The following is a 9093-nucleotide window of genomic DNA, read 5'->3' as shown; positions in this document are numbered from 1 at the left end:
TATGGTTTCTTACCTTGCTATCTCTTCTTACCTCTCTTTTATCATCAATGTATTTGACCTGTCCATATATATTATTTATGTTAATATGCACTTATCTATTCATAAGGGTATGTTGATTATATTACTCAGAAAGTGTTTGATATTGCTTCCACTGAGGTTTCCCCGTTAAAAGGAAATTGATGCTTAGTTATACATCGTTATCAAGGGTACCCTTCACTATTCTTTAAAAAAAAACCTTTTTTTTCCTATACACAAGTTCTAAAGTTTGGGAACATACCAAATTATTATACACCAATGATACTCAATGTCTTTATAGTGCTTGCTATAATCTTTTCAATGTTGTTACTCCTTGGTATCAAGACTATATGGCTAACTATATGGGTAAGATTCATGCTCTTTTTCATGAATTTAATGAGTTATTGCCTCCTACGTCTACTCCTACCCAAGAAATAAAGCAACTATCAAAGTTCTTTATGATATTGACATTACATAAATTTATTGTTAAATATTGATTAGATTTTGGGTTCAATTGTTGTACCGAATTTGGCTTTTACTTGTTACACTCTTTTGCATGTATCAAGTAAACACATCAATGATACACCTGTTTTCGCTAATGATTCTTAAGCATTAGTCTCTTCATATAATGATCATAATTGCTCTTGTAATCCTGGAAAAGGACATAATAAGTGTGACCATTGTGGTAAGTTGCACCATAAAATTGATAGGAGTTATGCATTACATGGAGGTCATCCTCAATCTAATTTTGTTATTTAGATTGATCCTTCCTCACAATCACCTTCTATAGATCCTCCTTCATCTGATATCACTAAAAAATCTATTATTATAAGCAACTTTCTCAAATGGTATGAGGATCAACAACCTTCTAATTCCACTACTTCTTTAGTGTGCATAGATACATCTTTTATTGGTTTGACTCAATCTTCTTCTCTTGGTCCTTGGGTTCTTAACTCAAGAGTCAAAAATCACATTATTGGTAATAAATAATGTTTTCCTCTTTATTCTCTTCAGATAATTTACCTTCTACTACAATAGCGGATATATCAAGGGTTTTAGTTCATGGTATCGGGACTGTTAACCTTTTTCTATTTTTATCCATTGATAATATTTTTTTATGTCCCTAGGTCTCTTTTTAACTTACTATTTTTTAGTTGTCTAACTATTTCTCTTGATTGTATTGCTTCTTTTACTAAACATTCTATTTGTTTACAGGACGAGAGTTCAAGATAAGTTATTGACACTAGATGTAAGTCTCATGGTTTTTATTATCTTCACCCTTCTACACATGTTGGCGTACTTACATAGTCTCCATCACTTCTTCATGCTTAGTTAGGTCATCCTAGTCTTATCAAATTGCAACAGTGTGTTCTCAGCTTATCTAAATTATCCAGTTTGGTGTGTGAATTATGTCAATTAGGTAAGCATAATAGTAGTTTCTTTACTTGTAGTGTATCCCAACATACTTCATCTCCTTTTGTCTTAGTTCACTATAAAATTTTGGGACCTAGTCGTATAATGTCTAATTTAGCTTTTCAATATTTTGTTACTTTTACTAATGATTATTCCATATGTATTTGGTTGCTTTCAATGAAAAGTTGTTTTGAATTATTTTATATATTCTAATATTTTTTAATGAAATAAAACTAAATTTGATGTTTCTATTCAAACTTTGCAAAATGATAATGGTCACAAATATCTTTCCCATTCTTTTAAACCATTTATTTCTTCTCATGATATTCTATATCAAACTTCATGTGTTTATGTACACCTCAGCAAAGTGGTGGTGGTTAAGTGCAAAAAATAAACATTTTATTGAAATAACTCACATTCTTTTAATTCATAATGAAATTCCTCAATAATTTTGGTGTGATGTTATTCTTACTGCATGTTATCTCATTAATCACATGCCCTCTTCGGTTTTAGATCACAAAATTTCTCATTCTATTTTATTTTCTCATGAACCTCTCTTTCCTCAATATTTTTTAGGGTAATGTTATTCTTACTACATGTTTTGTTCATAATTGTGGTCTTGATCTTGATAAGTTATCTCATCGATCTCAAAAATGTTTTTTTTTTTTTTTTAACATTTACTAGATTTAAAAAATGATAAAAGTGTTTTTCTCTTTTTCTTAATTGTTATTTTGTTTTTGTAGATGTCACATTCAATAAGTCTTCTTTTTACTTTAAAGGTCATTCTTCTTTTGATATGTCTCCATCTAATTAAATAAATATTCCTATTATTTATGGTCCTCCACTATTACCACCACCATCAGATTATTCTCCATCACCACTTCAAGTTTATAATCGTAGACATTGTTCTCAACAACCACTAAATGACTCAATTCGTACTACTTTGTCTCTTTTGACTCTGACAACCGTTTATTGTCTTCGCAAATCCTTACATGGACTAAAACAATCTCCTAGGACCTGGTTTGAAAAATTTAGCAACGTTATTCAATAATTTGGGATAACTCAGTGTGAGGCAGATCATTTAGCCTTTTATCATCACTCAAGTGATGGATGTGTCTACGTGATAATATATGCTGATGATATTGGGGTAACATCTTTTAACATCTTTGTCACCTTTTTTAGAGAAAATATCTTGATAAACTTAGATATTTCTTGGATATTGAGGTAACACAATCCAACAATGATATTTTTACATCTCAAAAGAAGTATGAATTAGATATTTTAGAGGAAACTAGGTTGATGAATTCAAAATTTGTTGACACACCCATGAATTCTAATACAAAACTTCTACCAAATCAGGGGGAGTTTATGTCAAATCCCGAATGGTATAGAATATTAATTGGAAAATTGAATTATCTTACAATTACTCATCTTAACATTTCCTTTGTAGTAAGTGTGGTAAGTCAATTTATTAATTCCTCGTGTCATGATCATTGAAATGCAATCATTCCTATATTAAAGTACATTAAAGGTTCTTTTGAAAAAGGTTATTATATGGTTCCAATAGTCATACAAGAGGTGTATGTTATTCAGATGCTGATCGGATAGAATCTACTTCTGATAAAAGGTCTACATCCAAATATTGTGTCTCCATTGGTGGTAACTTGATCTCTTGGAAAAGCAAGAAACAAAGTGTTGTGACAAGTGCAAAAGTAGAATATAAAGTTATGACCTCAGTCACTTGTGAACTTGTTTGACTTAAGTAATTGTTCAGAGAGTTACAATTTTGATATGTGAGTCACTCAAATGACACTTATATTTGACATTCAAATTGTTTTTCATATTAGTTTCAATCTTGTATTTCATAAGACGACAAAACACATTAAGATTCATTTCATTAAGAGAATAATATTATATTTGTAGACATCGAGACCAAATTCGTTAACTCAAACGATTAGTTAAGATGTATTTTTACTAAGTATTATGGAGACCGAGAATTGATTATACTTATAACAAGTTTAGTACATACTATTTATATGCACCAACATGAAAAGGAGTATTAAATATATTAGATTATTACATATTTTAGATACATATATTATCTTTATCTTTTATATTTAGTTACTTTGTTATAATTCTTTTATTTGTATTTTAAACTTATTTCATATTTTATTTATTATAAATAAAATATATTTTCAACACAATAAAAATTAATTTCGTATACTTTTTATTATATTTAATAAAACTAACATTTTATCATTTTTTTTCTCACTGGAAAAAATACTATTTCCAATCACATATTATTCGATTACACATTGGAAAAGAAAATGGGAACAATGTTTCAAAGCCAGAAGTATAAGAATAAACTTGAATTTTTCGGTATAGATTGTAGATTACAAACAATTTTACTAAAAACCCAAAAGGGTTGGTTTTTACAACACCCTTTTGATGTCTTTCGACATCTTTTTTAATTTGAGTAAAAAGTAAATTTCACACTTACGCTATGCACACCCTCATTTTAATATATATATATATATATATATATATATATATATATATATATATTTTTATTTTTTTTTTAATTTTTTATATTACTTACTTCGGAATGAATGCAGATAAGAATATGGATATCTAGAATACAATTTATATACATTTAATTTCAGAATGGCTATTTTAAAATATAAAAATACAATTTGAAATGTTATTTCTAAATATAAAAAATATATTTCAAACTCTTCCTCACAAAATATAAAATACATTTCAAAATATAAATAATATGCACTAAATTCCGATATGCTAAAAGTATATTACGGAATTCTTTCTGATATATTAGGAAAAAATACATAGTGAAAACACAGAAAATTCATATTTGAATTAATTCAGTAAAGCAATTAGGAAATGAAAAATGAGTAGTTGCCTGTATATCATTCATGTTTATTTATTTGGTCACTAGTATCTGGAAGCATCGTGCGCGTAAAATACTACTAAAATGTTAAAAATAAATTCTAATAATTAACAATAAATATTAATATTAATAATAAAATTATAATTTAATAATTAAATGAAATTAATTTAAAATAATTTTATAAGTTAAAATACTTTTTAATTAAACTAATCATTCACATTGATACACTCTTTGCAGAAGCATCTAACTACGAGTAATTAAATAATAATTTTTTTATATCACATGATACACTTGTTTGGAATTTCATTCTTCATTCAAAATTGGGTGTAAGTAAAATATGAAAGAATAAAAAACCATATTATTCTATAAACAGCAAACACAAAAAGAGAGAACCTTTTGCTCTTTATATAGTTGGATGGGTTTTTGGATAATTTGTTTCCTATAAACTTTGAGTGAGAAAAACAAAATAAAAGTTTATACACAAATTGAAACTAATTTTAAGTATACACTAATATAGAAAATTCAAATTGATTTAAGTATAAACTAATTTTAGTTTTCAAAGAAACTAATTTCATTTTATTTTTCACTTTTTACTCTATAACATTTTAAGGAAAAGTTAAAAAAGTTTGTCTAAACATACCCTCACTTCATTTATGTGACTTATATGTAAGTTGAGTCTGCCAAGTTAATTTGCATGTGATATTATTTTAGTTGATTCTCATAAGTGATTTTAGAAAATTAAAATTAGAGAAATTACATTTATATTCCCTTAGGTCAAACTAAATCAAACTTAAACCCTATAGTGTTAAAGTACACGTCATTTGTGTATTTAAGAAAAAATTTCCTCATGTATAGTTTTTAGATATATTCACTTATCTTATTTTAATAAAAATATTATTGATAGATGATAAATAGTATATTCTCTTAAAAAGAAATACCAGTACAAATGAATGAGAAATAATAGATATATTCAAAACTTTAAAAAATATGAACTTAATCATTGATATTATTTTTTATTTAAAATTTTAGACTATTAATAGGTTTTTACTTTTTTATATAATGTTAATATTATAAAGGATGATATCAATCTATAAGATTTAACATTAAGAAATTTTAACTTAATCATATAAAAAATTGATATTATTTGTAAAAGATTTTGTACCACTTATATATTATAATTCATTTTAACATTATACTAGAAGGGTGTGAGTATCATTTAACATGACCAGTGAAAAAGTAAGTAAATTTTTTCCTTAATTTTATATGGTAAGTTAGTTATTAACACGATATATTTATTTAACGCTGTATATATAATTCTATTTAAAAGTAAAATATCAAAATATTAGTAAAATAAACGTAATAAAAATATAATTACCACAAATGTTGTAATTATTATTATTATTATTATTATTATTATTATTATTATTATTATTATTATTATTATTATAAAAACCCTTGAGAAAATCCTAATAATTGAATTATAAAATGAATATATCTATGGTTAACAATGAACTTGCCATTGTTGGTAGATGGAAATGGTGTTTCTTTTAGGTAATCATTTAAGTTGCGTTTGATTACTTACTTGAGAACGACAAACAATGTGAATTCATTGGAACAAAAGGTTTGACAAAAGAATTTTAATTACAATATCTTTAAATGACAACTTTCATATGTTAAAAAATGCATAAAATTATACGAAAAAAATATTTTAAGACAGATTTTTTTAACTATATTTAGATATAGAATATTTATACTTTTTCACCGATTCATTATTATTTATTATTATATTATATATCTTAATCTAATAAAAGAATAGTGTATGTATGTTGTATCAAAATATTATAAAAAAATTGTTAAAATATTATAAAAAGAGTCTATTTAACAATATAAAAATAAAATATGTTGAAGTGATTGCCCTCTTCCTTTGACTTCACTTTCTTTTCCACCAGCCTTGATATTTCTTTTACTTTTCTATAATTTATTCCTTTGGAAAGATAGCAGAAAGTAATGGAAGTTCCGTCAATTACGCATTCAACTTCTCTTCATCCAAGAAGAATAAAGGGTAAAAGGAAAAAACAAAATCCTCTGAACAGCTGAATTCCTCCACATCAAACTAATACATTTCCACTACATAAACAACAAATTTGTCTTTTTGTTGCCTCATTTTCTGCTGATTGTGCAATATTTTCATGTTTCATTTCGTTCATTTCCTATGTTTTTTCAACTGAAAATCAAGAGGTTGACCAGTGGTCACATTAGTGTGTTTAGGATACAATATCATCCACTTCTTTATCTTCTACTCTTGCATTGTGGAAATTTTATAGGATTTTATAACTATTTGTATATGTTTAATAAACTGGTTTTTTTTATGTATATAGACAAATCTGGCCAAAAAATTACGGATGTAGACAAAAAAAAATTTCAAATTACGAAAGTAGACAAGTCATGATGAGAGGCCCAGACAACTTCAAAGGAAGAAGTTGTGTTCTTAGCACGATTTCACTCTGCCACATCAACAAGGGGGTGAAGTCGTTCACCCCAAAAACGACTTTAAGACGTTGTAAATTGATTACAATGCTTGGTAATCAATTACAATGTGCTGAAGTCGTGCCCTCCTGCACGACTTCACTTTGTATAAGCAAAAATGTTTTTGGTAATTATTACATCATGGTTATAATTGATTACCAACAAGTTATATATCTAAAAATTCTTTGATAATCGATTACATATAATCGATTACCAAAGACTTTTATGTCTAAAAACTCTCTAGTAATCGATTATAAGCATGGTGTAATCGATTACCGGAAAATTATATGTTGTGTTTTAATGGTTGCTGACAATTTATGTAGGTTATGTTTATTGATTACATTGGCTTGCTTTTTTAACATATGTGTATGTTATTGTTTTGTAAACACTTGGTTGTTGATGACATTGTCATGTATTATGATTATTTATAAGATGAGTCATTTTTAGAATGTAAATAGAAATGAAAAGCATAAAACAAAGTAATAAAGGAAATGTCAACTATTTTATTAAATTGTAAATGCACAAAAGAAAAAACTAAAAATAAAATAACAAGAAAATACAATAAAATTGAAATCTGTCTATGAAGAAGATCCGCCATATGAACCAAAATGACGTCGCAAATACTGCATGTCGTGCTCTAAATATTCAACTCGAGCATCAATTGTATCAAAGCGGTCACCCATGTTTAACTCTAATTGTTCTAATCTAGCATTCATACTATCATTCATAGTGTTGAAACTGTCCCAATAAATGTTCGCAGATCATTGATCCCCTTCATCATGTCATTAAGTGAGTAAGTTTGTTGTGGAAGAAAGAGAGGTAGTTATTGTTGAAGATGTCTAATACCATGGCATTGAGAAGCAACAAGATAATCTTTAGATCTTTGTAAACTCATTGATTGTTATGGTTTTTTTTTTTTTAAATCCAAAAGAAAATATCAAGTCTGCCGCATTTATAATCTTCTTTTTTTTCCGTAGCTAGTATTTCATCCATTCACAATGGAATTTGAAAATGTTGCATAATTCAAATAACCAATAAAGAAACCCCTACATCAAAGTTTTGGTCATCCTATTTAATACTTGCAAAATTCAATTAAAGAGAATCTATTCATAATTTACAAAATGGATAACTGGTCATATATTTGTTATTATTTATTGCCAACAAATATATAAATATTTATCATGGAAAATATAAAATATTGTTAAGTAAAAAATATTAACAAGAATTTTAGGCCAATAAAGAAAATTTTAATTAATAATAAAAATTAAATATTGATTAAACGAAAAATGTATGCGTTAAAACTTTAAATTTTTATTTTTTTTAATGAATTAAGTTTATAGAAAATAAAAAAAAATATAGTGATTTAAAAATGTCTTGTTACGCTTAAATTTTAATTAAGAAACTAAAATAAAATTCTTCATTTATTAAATAATTAAAAGAAAAAACAAGGTAAAATTGTTTCTATGTAGTTGGTTTTTTTAATGAAGTTATATAAGTAGTCTCTGTGTTTTATTGACAATAACATTGGAATGTCTTTTCTATTTATACCTTGCTAACCCATAACAAAAAAAAATAACAAAGGTTTTGCTTTCCCTTTGGTAAAGCTTTAGAATAAGGAATTGATTACTCAGAAAGTTGTAACTTTGTTGAGTCCAATTAAATAATTATATGATTAGAGTATTCATTCGTGGTCATTCTTTTTATTAATTAGAGTACACATTAAGGGACTAATCACTCCAAATTCATAAAAAAAAGAGAAGAGTTTCACTGTAAAATTGCAAAGACAAGTTATTCAACTTTTGTTAAAATATAATAACTTTTTGATGCATAAATTTTTTACATCCATTTAATATTATTCTTCATAATATTTTTTTATTTTACAAATATAAAAGTTTATTTATTCATAATTATTTTACTTAAATATTGAGTTGGACAATCACAAAGTCTATCATTATATTAGTGTACAAAATTTAAAATTTATATAAGATTATATATGTTAAAAATATCTATCCTAAATATTTATGAATAAAATTTGCAATGTATACCGTACAGTCTCCTGGGTATCGACCGATCGGTTTCCTTCCGATGATCGAACGGTTCTCGTTAAGATAGATGATGTACAGTACGATTTCCTGGGTACCGTACGGTCTCCTAAGTACCGACCAACCGGTTTCCTCCCGATAACCGAACGGTTCTCGCTAAGATAAGCAACCGGGACATCCAAGGCCTACCAT

The sequence above is a fragment of the Vigna radiata genome, chromosome 7 (assembly GCF_000741045.1).
Source record: "Vigna radiata var. radiata cultivar VC1973A chromosome 7, Vradiata_ver6, whole genome shotgun sequence".
Taxonomy (NCBI): Eukaryota; Viridiplantae; Streptophyta; class Magnoliopsida; order Fabales; family Fabaceae; genus Vigna; species Vigna radiata.
This window is presented reverse-complemented; position numbering follows the sequence as displayed.